At 37.0% G+C, this 15,265-nt stretch overlaps 1 long non-coding RNA gene across 1 annotated transcript in view; it reads right to left on the bottom strand.

The window, feature by feature from the left end:
• LOC133519327 (uncharacterized) overlaps positions 1-15,265 on the bottom strand; it is a 55,977-nt gene that overhangs the window by 31,074 nt on the left and 9,638 nt on the right. The window lies entirely within an intron of this gene.

Here is a 15,265-nt window from a genome sequence, read left to right as displayed (position 1 = left end):
TATGCGTACTTGTCACTTTTGAATACTTACTGTAATATTTTTTTAACCAGTGTGTAACCGCCATATGATAGATAAAACAAATAGGAGAAATTCAATTTCTTTCAAAAGGTTTACCTACTTCATTAACAAGCAACGGGAGCAACGGTGTATTTAGTTGTTTGGATAAATGTTGTGAACCGGAGAGTAGTGTCCGACCGAAATTCTGGTTTCGGCAGATTTCGGCTTCGAAACCATGTTTCCGCCAAGGTTAGTTTTTGCTCTAGTTTCGGATGGAACCGAACTTTCGGTGTCGGAAAAAAACTCCGGTTTCGGTCGGTACGGTACGACCGTAGATTAAGGTATTAGAAAACCCCACGTCATCTATGTTTCGGATAGCAACCTTAGCAATTCTCGCGTCATTAAAGGGCGTCACACACGGCGAAGATACTATAACATTTTATCTTAAGATGCCTGGATATAAAATATTATAGTATCTTAAGCTATCACACGCTAGGCATCCTTACATAAAATCTTAAGATACTGTAATATGAAAATATATATTATCTTAACCGTTTGTGATGGACGTGATGGTTCATACAAAATGTAGGTATCGTCTTGGGTCGTCCCATAAATTTTTTGTCAGGTCAAATTAGTGCCATTCTGCTTTCGTCACGTACGTCGGTGGTCTTTGTCATATTTGGCCTTTTTCTTATTCCGGTTCATTCCGTTATTCGTCATCATCTTCTTTGGGCATGTTCGATGTTAGTCTATCTCATTTTTAGCCTCATTCGTTATTCGTAATTTTTTGTACCGAACCGAATGCAGAATGGGTAACGAAAGCAGAATGGGTCTAATTTAAGAACTTATATATAGCGAGCAATATTTTATGTTAAGATAAAATATTATAGTATCTTCGCTGTGTCTGACACCCTTTATGCTCGTTCTCGAGTCTTGACGTAGTTGAACCCTGTATTGTGTTCCTTTGACCTGATCTGCGTAACTTGCATCAACGAAGCTTGTAAACAATCAGTGTAGTGAAGTTATTTTGACAATGATTTATACGTTTGTGTTATATACAGTTATGTAAACAAGTATTCTTAAAAGAAAAACAGAAAATACACTGGATATAACATTTTCACGAAACGAAGCTTAGGTATTATGTGTTATGACGGAAAAAGATTTGGCTTGTGCAGATCGATGCATAATTGCATACCTATTTGCGTGATTATGATTATTAATATAGTCCTGATTTTTGGATGTTTTTTATGTACATATTTGAGTAATTATTTATTTAGTATCCAAAACAGATTAGAGATTTTCAAGACTAAGGTATTTATATTCAAAATGGAATCTAATTGGAAAACAAATTTTCTACGTAAAACACCCTGTTCATGAGACAATTAAATGAAACCTGGTGTTGCAGGTGTCCATGGGCGGCGGTAATCGCGTACCATCAGGTGATCCGTCTGCTCGTTTGCCTCCTCTACCATAAAAAAAAACCTCATTGAACATATTCTAGAACCTGTTTTACCTAGCTTAACTGGTGGTGTACCTTTTAGTTGAAAACGTCATGTTAATTATTTTAGTGTAAAGCACCATCTCTTAAAATATCTATAGCTAATTTGTTAGCGCCTTATATTTATAACTTATTTAAGTATTAATTTACGTCACCCAAAGAAACTTGTGAAATCGCTCTCAATCAAAAAAAAATCCTACGTCAAACTACGTATGAGTAAGCACCAGTTGTCCCTTCATAACGAGGGTCCAAGCGATATAGCTGATCCTTTAATTTCACGCCGCCGCCCAGCTTACGTCTGTAACTTTCTAGAAACTTCAGCAAAAAATAATCCCAGTAAATTGAATCTTATGAGGAAACATTAGTGGTCATTTTTCCATAGAAACGTTCTCGACGTTTTCATCGCTGGATTTTGGCCCTAGATTTTTTTTTATATGTGATCAATATTACCAGTATCTATGATACCCGTACGTTTTTTTTATATTCTTGTTTTTATAAGAATAAAGGTTACTTCAAAAAAGCGCTAAAAACGGCCAAATAAATGCGCCGTAAACAGACGCCTAGAATACCAAATCGGCAACAATAAACGCAAAAATCAAAACTGTCAGACATAGATAATTTCTTTCTGATTCAGTTCCCAAAATGTAGTTTCGATTGGTTAAGTTTTAGAGTCAGGATTTTTCGCCTAAGCTGCAGTTGTCTTTATCACTCTAAATTAGGTGCCACCCCTGTCAGCGCGATGGAGACCTTTAACTAAAATTCTCAAATTTGAAAAGGGGCTCAGCTGGTATTTCCTCTTAAGGGCCAATTATAAACTTATTAGGTCGTGAGAAGACTTATACTCAAGGGAAATAAACTTGAACGGGCTTATTAATATTCCAAGAACATATTCGATTTGAGGATCCATAATCCATAATAACTTGCTTTTGATGCGTGGGACGTATGTTTGATATCCGTACCATATATGTCCAAAGTTACTTTGATCATATTAATATAGCACGTCTTCCTTTACGATGACAGTGAAACCTCCATAAATGGGATAAAATATAATTTTCATATCGTGATTATAGTGTAACAAATATCCCGGTTTTTTTAACTTGATTGCACAAATTTATACAATGATGTACAAATGGGGACTTAACGCCAAAGGCATTCTCTGTCAACAATAGGGCGAAAAAGAAACACTAAAAGATGGTGCAAGGAGAAACAAACAATCTAGTAAAGGCAAACATTGTATAATATTATATAAGTATACTTACATAAACATACATATATATCATATAAATAAATGTATTAATACACTAGACGAGTTCTTCATTTAGCAGATGACTACGGAGCATCCGCTTGAAAACTAATTTGCTTGGGGCTTGTCTTATTGGGAGAGGGAGCGCATTCCAGAGAAGGATTGCCTGAACGGCGAAAGAATCAGACACAAAACCGGTACGGTGAGGAAGGATTGTGAGCGGGAGGAACGCAGTTCACATTCAAGACGGGGGACATCAAAATAAAAATTTACTTTTGAGATATCCTGGAGCAGAAGGCTAGCACAAGATAGAAAATAATGTGCAAAGAATACGAAGGGATCTACGGCGACGAATGCAAAGCCAATTGAGCTAACAGCGATAATAGGACTCATGATCGTATTTACGAAAGCCATAGATGAAGCGTATGCCATTATTGAGGTGGCAATCTAATTTACGATCTAATAATCTCAATAACGGGTAATAATAGCCTGAACAAGTAATCTTTTGGTACTAACTGGTAGAAAATGTCTGTATTTATAGAGAGTTGGCAACGTTCCAGAGACCTTCCAACTTATTTCCGAAAGTTGGCCATTCTAAGTGAGACTACTATCTAAACCTAGACCCAAATCCTTAAACTGGTTGGAAAAAGGAACGACTGTTGTCATCAAACGATATCTGAGCAAGAGAGCCCAAACAAAATATGTTGAATCTATATACAAATGTCATCATTAACTCAAATGACAATCAATAAATCATCAAATCATTTATAATCATGACGACCTTGTGATTTAATTTCTATTTGGATTTAAATTAAAGGGATCGTGATATTTTTCGGTCTGACTGTATCAATCATTCTCATATGGATGGGCCTTGGCCTGATCGATTAGATATAATGTTTCTGTATCTGTACCCTGTGGCATGTAATCTCCAGCGACTTTCTGAAGTATTTCTGAGCTCAGTTCAATAAGTTTTCAATCGAGTTTTATAATATAACTAAGCTTTCCTTTTCCTCCAAGTCCCTTTTAACCAGGCCCCACTGAACAATATTAGGCCTAAATTACATCTATTAATAACAAATAACTCATAACAGAGTCGGAACTACACTTTGATTGATTAGAAGTACAGTTGTATCATTCGCGACGGATACTATGATTATACGCCCCTAGTTGCCGACGGACGCAAATAAAGCGGAACAAATTGTCGCGGTCTGACAAGTCAATCCAGACTTTAGTCCGTGGGGACTGGTGCTAAATTAGCACGTCAGTTGGAGGAATGCCGCCCGTGGGAAAATAGCAGGACGTGTATTGTGATTGGTTGCGGGAGCGTTGGCGAGTCTAGGTTCCAAAGGGATTAAAGTAACTTGACCTCGAGATCCGTTACAAGTATGCGTGGTAGGGATTTTTATTTATACTGGTTCAGCTGAGCCTTCGGTGAGAGACAAGGACAATCTCTTGGTCCGGTTGCAGAGAAAACCAGTTTAAGTCTGACTCTGATATCTATAAGTCAATAAGAAAGGAGGGACCATTTAATCCGGCAACAATAAGACATCAGATGACGCAGCAGACACTCCCTGGCGGATTGAGATAAATTTCTGGCTTATTTTAAGACCCTTGCGTAATTAGTAAACAAGACACTTTAAATGGTCTAAGTTTCAAAAGAAGTGGAAGGAAGCCGATTGACATTCTAGTTTCATGAATGTTACGGTACGATGATTATTTTCTATAGCATATTTTATTTTAGTAGTATACGGTTGCTTACATAAAACATACATGTTTATGGTGTGGTTGAAGATTAAGACGCGTACGTTTGATTTGTTTTATAAATGAGTTAAGTAATGAGACTCAACAAGTCAACAGTAATAGTACATTACGATACAAGTGCGAAAAATAGGAAATTCGAAACGAGTGGCGATAAATTAAAACACGACCGAAGGGAGTGTTTTAAATCGACACGAGTTGCGAATTACCTATTCGCACATGTATCGTACAACGTTTTACAGTACATATGGCCCTTTAAATGTTCGACACAGTAACATAATATGCTACTTCTCGCACTAGTGCTATAAAGTAGCCCCATATGTACTGTAATAGTACATTATGCGATACAATCGGTATACATTAAAGCACTACCGAAGGAAATGTTTTAAATCGACACGAGTTGCAAATTGCCTATACGCACATGTAAGATACATTTTCAGTACATATGGCCCCTTAAATTTTTAAATTAGTTACATAATGTGCTAATTATGGCACTAGTGCGGTAAAGTAGCACCATATGTACTGTAAAAAGGTATTTTCTGGAAGCAACCAGCTTGGAAATATCAAATGTCTACGTGAAGTAATAAATATAAGTTATTGGAGAACGAAATTAACACAAACATTACTGTCGAAAAAGTTGTGTTTGTTAGATTAATTATGTTTATACATTTTTGACTCTTGCCTGTTGACTTATACACATGGTCTTGTCATTATATTCAGAGGACGAATAACAGAAAACAACCCATAAATAAAAGATCTAACCTCAACATTTTGGGGTCAATGGCCATTAAACGGTCTAAAGCGCCATTAAGCAAGACAGATGTTGTGGTACACCCATTCAGCCGACAACAAATTATATAACCATAAAACACTCAGTAATTCACAGTAATCTAGTGCTAATCTCAAATGGCATCATTTGTCGAGATCTCGTATTAGGTAGGTATTGTCATTGGATGCGCGAGCGCAATCGTTCGAATACTTAGACGAGCCAGTTAAAGCTGATCCCCGAGATACGCAGTCGGTGATGCTCGACTTTGTAGTTGCAGTCAGTGACCTTCGTATTAGTTTTCGTATGTATTTTCCGTGGTATGTGACCATCGTACATTGGTCAGTGATTGTCAAAGGTCTTTTAAGAGTTCTCTCATTGTTTTGGAATGACTTTATGGAGTGCCGCAGGGTACAGTTCTAGGACCAGCTAGCCTTAGTGAACATGGGTTTCCTGTAATGCATGACTATCGTACAGTGCTCGCAGTCTATGATGCTTGTATTGTGAAAGGCTTTTATACTTTGAGAAGACCTCGACTCGAAACCTATATAAAGAGAGCCCAAAAAAAGGTGCTTACAAAAATACAATTTTGTTACTATTTTGAATGGTGCGCCATCTTTAATTTTATTGTAGTGTTACTCAGAAGCATTTGCGACCTATAACACCTATATCATAGGTTTTATCTTATAAAAAGTAATACAATTTGTCATTATTTAAGTACATTTGTTGTATGTAAAGACAAACTTAATCTACGAAATTTCGTTATCTACCTCTCAATCGCTCGAATATCACATAGAGGCAGATACAACATTTCAATTTTTGATTCACGTGATGGGTTCTCTGGTTCACCCGAGCAATAAACTCATTCACACTCTGGCCAAGCGTTCGGAATGGCATCCCAGGGAGCCGATTTTTGAAATTTCGAGCGCTCGATTTCGTTACTCGAAAATCTGTGGGAAACGGCGGAACGTTATTTTTGAAAATCGAGTAATGGGATTCTAGCGGTTTTGACCACTCGTTTTCAATTAAGTGTATTAGTAGAATTTAAATGACTAGGCAGTGGAAATAGTACTTAACGAAATAATCGAAATCGAGCGGTCGAAATTGAAAAATCGGCCCCCAGATGACTACGCTAATCCGGGTGATTCATACTTTAATCGGCTTATAAAAAGTTTTTAGAATTCCCAAGTAATTAAGGATTTCATAGTCGGTTCGTATTGAAAATCCTTAATTCGCGCCGACTCATAAAAAACTCACATATGAGACGAGATATTATTTATCATAAGATTCATAAGGCCTCCTAATATTCGTGCAAAGTTGCTTTTCATGGAATTTGAAAATGGGTTATTTCGTCAAAGGAGTAATTAAACATACTTTTGCTTCACGTTCTGTCTAAACGGGAGAAGTTAAATATTTCTAAGGCTTTTGGTCTTTGATAGAAGGATGTTTATGCAAGAACTTATAAACTTGGGGAAATCTGAGAAAGGGACTTTTAAAGAAGGGGCGCGTGAAATGCAATACATTTTGCGAACAGCCTTAAAAGCGAAAGGGCCGTCTAGTTCATGGGACTTGATTTTGTAAAGGTAAATTTTGAGTGGCCCATTATAATGCGACATAAGCAATTCGCGTGTTCCATTCATTGTGCGATAGTTTTGGCCGCTTGGCGCCTCTATGAATAATTTGTAAAGTCTATTGAGTACGCAGACGGAGTAACTTCTAAATTGTAATTAGAGGTGGGCCGAATATAGAGCTTGCCGAATACAAATATTTCGCCGAATGTCGTGTTTAGATCTTACCGAACCGAATATTTGGCCGAATTTTTCGGTTCATGTGTATCATTCTATAATAAACCATTGAAACGCTTAAATTACAAAAGGAGCTACAGATAAATCGCTTCCTAGGCAATTCCCAAAACCCCAACAGGTCAAAAAGTAAGGAACTCGCAAACAAATTTTTAACACTCTCCAAATAATCAAAAAATCCTATGGATTCGACATGTGGGCATGGGCATGTCTCATCATGTTTTAATGACAACGGTAAATGTAATCTGATGGAAGAGACTCCTACTTGAAAAGTTCTAGAGGAAATTACATTTACAATGTAGCAACAAGACAAACATAATACATAAACATATATATAATAAAAAATATTTGCCGATTAATCGGCACTTTAACCGAATAATTTGGCCGAATACGAATATTGGAAAACTTGCCAAATATGCCGAATATTCGGCCCATCTCTAATTGTAATGCTGAAAGCCCGTATATCAGTTACCTCAAAGTGCTCAAACTGTTGCGGAGGAATGACGGGAGGCCGTAAAAAGCTTTTATATTAGAAATATCGCTTTCTGTCTTGTCAAAAGGCATCAGGTAGGGTTTCGAAGCATATCATTACCCTAATTGCAGAAAATAATAAGCGGCCTTTCAAGAATACAACTGATCTTTAAGCAAGGGAATGTGAAAAAAAGGTATTTTTAGCCTAACCGGCATCGGTGTTACGAGGATAGAAAGACCTCAATGTCCCAACTGTCCCAAACAGCGTTTATGTCAGATATAAAATGTTCGTCTTTGGCACTATATACTTTATGTCAAACATAGAAGCGACCGTCCTGGCTTACTGCAGAGTTAACTTTTATAAAACTGCAAAAAATCCTCGCGGACACACTATATTCTGCACCCAAGCAGCATGTAGGTTTATTAACATGCATTAATGCCGGTGCCGATGCCGTACGGTGCGCGTACACGCACCAAGGGACCGCTCGTGCTTCGAATCGTGATTCTCGACTTATGGAACTAAAACAACACTAAGTTTTCCGAAACCTTGCTCATATACGACGTTCTTCTTCTAATCTTTAGTCGATATCTTTAGTAGAATACAGGTTTATGTTTCCTTGATGTGTTGGTCACTTGTAGCGTTTCAATTTGTGATTTCAATCCTCATCTCCACATAATAAATACCTTACTATTGAATGTAAATATACGTTTACCATTTAGCAGTACGTTGCCAAATTTAACTATGAATTATATTAGAAGTAGAGGTTACGTACGTACGGTATGACTGGTTAATAGTGCCACTTTTTGGTGAAGTGGTTTTTAGGAACCATTGGCGGATTTTTGTGCGGCGGCGTTTTTTTTTACCCAATGCTTTATCTGTTCCAGTTGATATATTAACCATCCATCAGCTTCACTAGCTCATACTTTTGGCTTCTATGTGGCCTGAATACTCCAGAAATTTGAACACCGAACCTTTAGTGACGGTATAATTCACTCGAAAAAGCATTCTTTGAAACCCGCGCTGTGCAAAATCTTGTAGGTTAATCAACCTACAGAATAAAGACAATTTTAGAAAGCTTTTCGGTATATTTACTTACCGAAACAGACTTGAGCCAGACACTCCATCTCAGAATACTACTCCGTTGAAGTATGTATTCACAAAAGTTTCTTTTTCGGCATGAAGTACAATGCGATATACTCGTAATAAATAGCTAGTCAATTCGTGCTAACCTTTTATATTATATTTACATGAGTATTTTTTGCACGCATTTATTTTCCCATCGTCCGCCGTGAGAAGAAATACGCAAATAAATATAACAAGCCCTCACAAAAAGTACAAAACACGACACGTGTTTCGTTCGCTTCACTACGAGGCATCATCAGAAGATGTTGGCAGGTCTAGCGTCGATTCCAGCAATGAACACTAATTTTTCTGAACATTTCCGGGACGATGAATAAGGATAGTCAACATCTTTGATTGTTGGACGAGCAATGTTAGACGAATTGTCAATGTCAGGTGAAGTCACAGTAGTGGAACCGGGGTCTAGTGTCCCGGCAATGGAATGCCTATATCATTTCTCCTATTCGCGCAATTGCTATTTGTTATTTCTTACTAAGAGATAATATCGGCTGAGATACTCTGATCATTTCAGAAGCCGTATCCCATATTTCAAGTGATACTCCTGTTAGAGGTCAGAAATACAATGCTTTTTCGACCTTTCGAGCCTTTAGGTAAGGTTTGAATTCCCGCTTATCTTATCTCTACTTAATTCGAGTCGAGCGTTGACAAATAAAGCTGTTGACGAGATACTCGGGACTTTATTTAGACACTTGTCTCTCGAGTGGATATGTATTATGTTTTGTGTTTCATTGAGTGTTGAGAGCGCTTGCTGAGTTCTCACACAGAGACAGATGTCAACGCTTTCGTGGTCAGCGAAAATTTGTGAAGTTATTTATCCTTTTGTTATATCATCACTGCATAATTATAAAGTGTCTGTTGGAAACAGCAGACGATATAATTCGTGAAGATTAATATTAAATCTTCTCTCGTATCCTGAAATTACTGTTACTTATATTCTAAATTTAACCGCATACTGAAAAAATCAGAAACTGTAACAAGAAATCATAATCAAGACGCCACACTTTTTCTGTTTCTCTGTAAAGTATTCGACCAAGTTGCCAAGAAAAACATGCCGTAAAGCTACAGAAAGTACCAATCTGTTAATTGATTCTTTTTTTTAAACAGAAAGTAAAGGTTTGCCGTTGATCTAATTTAAACGGCCAACCATAATGAGAGGCCGGCTATGTTGTATTAAATATAATTGCCGACGATTTTTATTAAAGCACCCACAAAACGATCCTTTGCAGCCTATTATTACAGACAATATATCCAATATGTACGAGAGTTATGTTATTTCATTACCCGCGGGCCTGAGATGTTTGCGCTTTTATTATCTTTATCGAGAACATCACTTTTCATCGTGTATGACAGTGCGAGATTGACGCATGCCACGATAGACGATAAAAGCCAAATCATATCCTGGTAATTATCTTTCATTTCTATCCTTTGTTTTTATCGCAGCAATATTGCACAGGTGTGGAAGTGGAAGGTCAATTCCGGGCGTTCGTGCGAATTGAGCCAGTTTGTGCAGCTTTCCGTTCAAATACTTGTTAGTCTTATTATACTTCGTATCCAAATCCAAGACAACAAATATAATTTACTAGCAGCAGTACACGTTATCGTGCAGTCCAAGTCACACATTTTAGAGATTATAGTATTTAAAAAACAAGTTCGCGCTGTCCCTCTCACTCGCTACGCTGCGTTCCTGCTTCGACATCGCTCCTCCAGTACTCATTACATGTTTTTGTGTTAGTCCGAGTCACACGTATTTTCGCCAAAATAGTGTTCCTCTAAATATGTGTACCTAATTGTGTTTCGATTAATGTTTATTGTGCGCTGAATAAGAAGTATAGAATCAAAACATTATTTGAACTGCCGACCGCCGTACCCTCGAACGAAAAATTGTTGTTTATTCAGCTCGGCAAGTCTAGTCTCGTTTGCCATACTTACATGGCAGTTAAACTTTCAATTTGAAATTGTAGGTATATTCGTTTAGCGTAATAAACTTATTACCTAAGAAATCAAGTAAGTAATTTTTACGTTCATACGAAATCACTTACTACAACTACCTTCTTTTTTGAATAAATAAATTACGGAAAAAATAAGTATGGGGCTACAAATAGATTACAATTTGAACTTTAAATAATTGTAATACGTACTATTATAGTATTATTTACTAATATAATATTATTTAGATTTCATTTTATGATTGCATAAAATGCAATGTTCACTCACAATTTGTTTTTTACGAGATGCTTTCGCGTACAGATTTAAATATACAAACCATATCTGAATAAAGTTAATATATACTAGGTAATCGTTTCACGAAAGCGGCTTTTACCATGTCCGATCTACCCTACCATACAATAAAACAGATAACAATGGTAATCCTTGCCGATTGGTAATAAGTAACGATTGGCTATGAATGATAACAAAACGCGTCTTTATGCAAATGTACATACACAGTACCAACAAGTTTAATGAGCGTCTTATGAGGATACCTATAGGTATAAATATACAGGAGTAATGTCAATCAATACACAATCTATAAGACATTGGAAGACTATTTAGTCTGACTGACAGTTTAAAGTGTTTAATGCCATTAATCGACGTATACAAACGGGACGTGCTATGCGTGCTCCGATACCGTGCGCCCCATGCCCCATATGAGGGCCATAGTGAATCTATCGTATGGATCATGACGGATTAGGTAATAGGCTTTAATCGGACATCGCGGTATCGTCGAGTCTTGGGTCCAATCGATGTGGTCGCCTCCTAAATTTGATCATCAGTTAGTTACCCGCTTTGTTATTATTAGACAGCTTTGATTAACATAATATAATATAATTTTAAAATGAAATATATTATGGAATGATATACTTGATTTGTGTAATATTGTGGACTCCGTCTAATAATAATTCTCCTTTCCGTGAGTACTTAGAAGCTTAGGTTTACTGTGCAACAAGATATTCATCAAACAGAAAATCGGTATTAACTGTGTTGATTAAAGTTTTAATGTAATTTTATAATGCACATTAATTAATAGTTCAAAATTAAAACACATATTAAATAAATATTTTCTTATAAATGAGATGTCGACATGGTACTATATTTGCCCCACTTTAATAGTGAAGAGGCTATCATTACTCCACAATCATTGTGTCGAGGGCTCCGCTTTCACAGCGTCGAGGTTATATTTGCCCCACTTTAATAGTGAAGAGGCTATCATTACTCCACAACCATTGTGTCGAGGGCTCCGCTTTCACAGCGTCGAAGCTATATTTGCCCCACTTTAATAGTGATGAGGCTATCATTACTCCACAATCATTGTGTCGAGGGCTCCGCTTTAACAGCGTTGAAGCTATATTTGCCCCACTTTAATAGTGATGAGGCTATCATTACTCCACAATCATTGTGTCGAGGGCTCCGCTTTAACAGCGTCGAAGCTATATTTGCCCCACTTTAATAGTGATGAGGCTATCATTACTCCACAATCATTGTGTCGAGGGCTCCGCTTTAACAGCGTCGAAGCTATATTTGCCCCACTTTAATAGTGATGAGGCTATCATTACTCCACAACCATTGTGTCGAGGGCTCCGCTTTAACAGCGTCGAAGCTATATTTGCCCCACTTTAATAGTGAAGAGGCTATCATTTCTCCACAATCATTGTGTCGAGGGCTCCGCTTTAACAGCGTTGAAACTATATTTGCCCCACTTTAATAGTGATGAGGCTATCATTACTCCACAAACATTGTGTCGAGGGCTCCGCTTTAACAGCGTCGAAGCTATATTTGCCCCACTTTAATAGTGATGAGGCTATCATTACTCCACAATCACTGTGTCGAGGGCTCCGCTTTAACAGCGTTGAAGCTATATTTGCCCCACTTTAATAGTGATGAGGCTATCATTACTCCACAACCATTGTGTCGAGGGCTCCGCTTTAACAGCGTCGAAGCTATATTTGCCCCACTTTAATAGTGAAGAGGCTATCATTACTCCACAGTCATTGTGTCGAGGGCTCCGCTTTCACAGCGTTGAAGCCATATTTGCCCCACTTTAATAGTGAAGAGGCTATCATTACTCCACAATATTGTGTCGAGGGCTCCGCTTTCACAGCGTCGAGGCTATATGTACCCCACTTTAATAGTGAGGAGGCTATCATTACTCCACAATCATTGTGTCGAGGGCTCTGCTGTCGTAGTGTTGAGGCTAAGTTTGCCCCACGTCATAGTGAGGATGCTATCATTACTCCACAATAATTGGGTCAAGGGCTCCGCTGTCGCAGCTGTCGCAGTGACGAAGATATATGCCGCACTTTAAGTTATATGTACTATACAATTCCACAATAATCGTATCGAGGCCTCCATTTCCGCAGCGTCGAGGCTATATGTGCTTCATTTTAAGTGTCGAGGTTATAATGCTTCGGTCATTTGGTTCTTCGGTTGCTTTGCTCCTTTTGGTCGCTTCGCTCTTCGGTCGCTTCGCACTTCGGTCCCTACGCTCTTCGGTCACTTCGCTCTTCGGTCTACAGTCGGTCATTATAAATATCTCAAAATGATATCGTCAAAGATATATAACGTTGCTCTACTATAACAGTGTTGATGCCAATGTAATGATTGAAGACTTTAATAGTATTGGAAGTAGCTTTACGCATGTAAATATAAGGGACTAAAGAGCAAAAATATTTAAGGTTGAGCTAAAGTTTACAGGACTTGTAAAAATAATGAAATATAAAGGAGGTTCTTGTTACGCTGAGGTAATTTAATAGGTGTTAATGCGGCCTAAAATACCTTAAACAAAATGTACGCAATGTCATTGCCCTTACATACAAAGAAATGCTGTATGTAAACAACATATAGGAAAAAATATATCTGTAAACCCTTTAACCCAAATTTATGATTCGTACTCATATCACGCTGTTATATACTCCTAATAACTTCAAACGTCAGCTTTGATATGCTGTCAAGAATATACCATATCAACGAGCCTAATGTAATAAATCCGGTACAATTTACTTACGGATTCTCAGCTCCAAACTTCAGGGGAACATCGCCGCATCAAACAAGAGGTGAACCGCCGTTGATGCACTATCCCGCGACGCGAAATAAGTGCTGTAAATTGTGCAACCATGCAACTAGAGTTATGCTGCCACGTGTTGCAGTCGCTTGCGCTAAGTAGCTAGATTAATAATCGCAATAAAGGGTTGAAATCCTTTAACAATAACATTATTATTGTCTGAAATGTAAATGCTCGGGTTGTCATATTGTCGTGCTGTAAAAAAAAAAAAAAAAAAAAGCTTAAATAGTTTTCATTTTTCGTCGCAATGCACACTGTACAGTTTTATTGTAGGTAACGTTAAAAAATGTTACTCCTTAAAATGAAGTACAAGTTACAAGTCATGCCAGATATTTTGTTCACAAATATATCAGAACTCAACACATAATCTACCTAAGTTCCTTGCCACTTGTTAGCGTAGTAGCCATCATCGTTCAGATACGCATAAGCAGATGAGATTAGCTATTTAGTTATAAATAATATCATATTACTATTTCTTGATCTGTGGTAATAACTAAAATTAGTCCATCTATATTTTCAAAGTGATAAGTTTCAAATACTTAATACCTACAGGATACTCTACTAGTAATTGTCCAGACTTAGTTTTAAAGTACTTACATATAGCCTTGATATTTATGGTAGCTTTACAATGAAGAAAATTCTCCTTTATCTACCTCACTCAAAGGCTATTTACCGAGGAAAGTATTGATTGCTGTATTCAAAATTAACTTTAAAGTGTCGTAACATAAAATTAGATTATATTTTAGGGTCAGTAACGCGCATGTAATATACCTCTGCAGTAGCGGGCATTCATAGGCTACGGTGATTGTTTACCATCAGGCGGGCCGTATGCTTGTTTGTCTCCGTTGTAATTACATCCAGAGAATGGTTGGTAAATTCTAAATTATACAAAATGGTTTGTTTATATGGTTACAGACAGAAAATGCCCATCTAAAACTTATTTAGAGCCAACTAAAGCTTGAAAACACATTTACACTTAATGGCGTCCTGGCTTGTAAATGACATAAAAATAGTTGTACCTTGTGAATATTAAGATATATACTACTTTATCAATATACTACAGTGAAATCAAAGAAAGTTTTATACTTTTTTAATATTAACGAAATGAAATACCAAGAGCAATTTCACTCCTTAATGCATGACGCTTATCATTATAATATTTTATTATGCTATACATACATTTTACATTTATACTATGTAGATACATAAATAATTATTTAAATTGGATATAAATTAATAACTTCTAGGTGGTACGTTGTTCTCTTTAGTCAAAATCAATAATATCAGTATGTTCGTAACATACTGATTTGATATCGATATTTTATTTTATTTTCGCATTCAGGATTTGAATTTAAATACAAAGCTCTGAACATCTGCTAGTAAATTATATTTGTTGTCTTGGATTTGGATACGAAGTATAATTAATAATCAAACGAACTTACCTGTGAAGTTTGATTACAATTATACGAGTATCCAAATCCAAGACAACAAAGACCCGCCCCCCATCCCCAAAAATGAAAATAAAATAGTCTC

The sequence above is a fragment of the Cydia pomonella genome, chromosome 6, assembly GCF_033807575.1.
Source record: "Cydia pomonella isolate Wapato2018A chromosome 6, ilCydPomo1, whole genome shotgun sequence".
NCBI lineage: Eukaryota > Metazoa > Arthropoda > Insecta > Lepidoptera > Tortricidae > Cydia > Cydia pomonella.
Note: the sequence above shows the minus strand (reverse complement) of the source record. Positions and strands in the feature narration are given on the sequence as shown.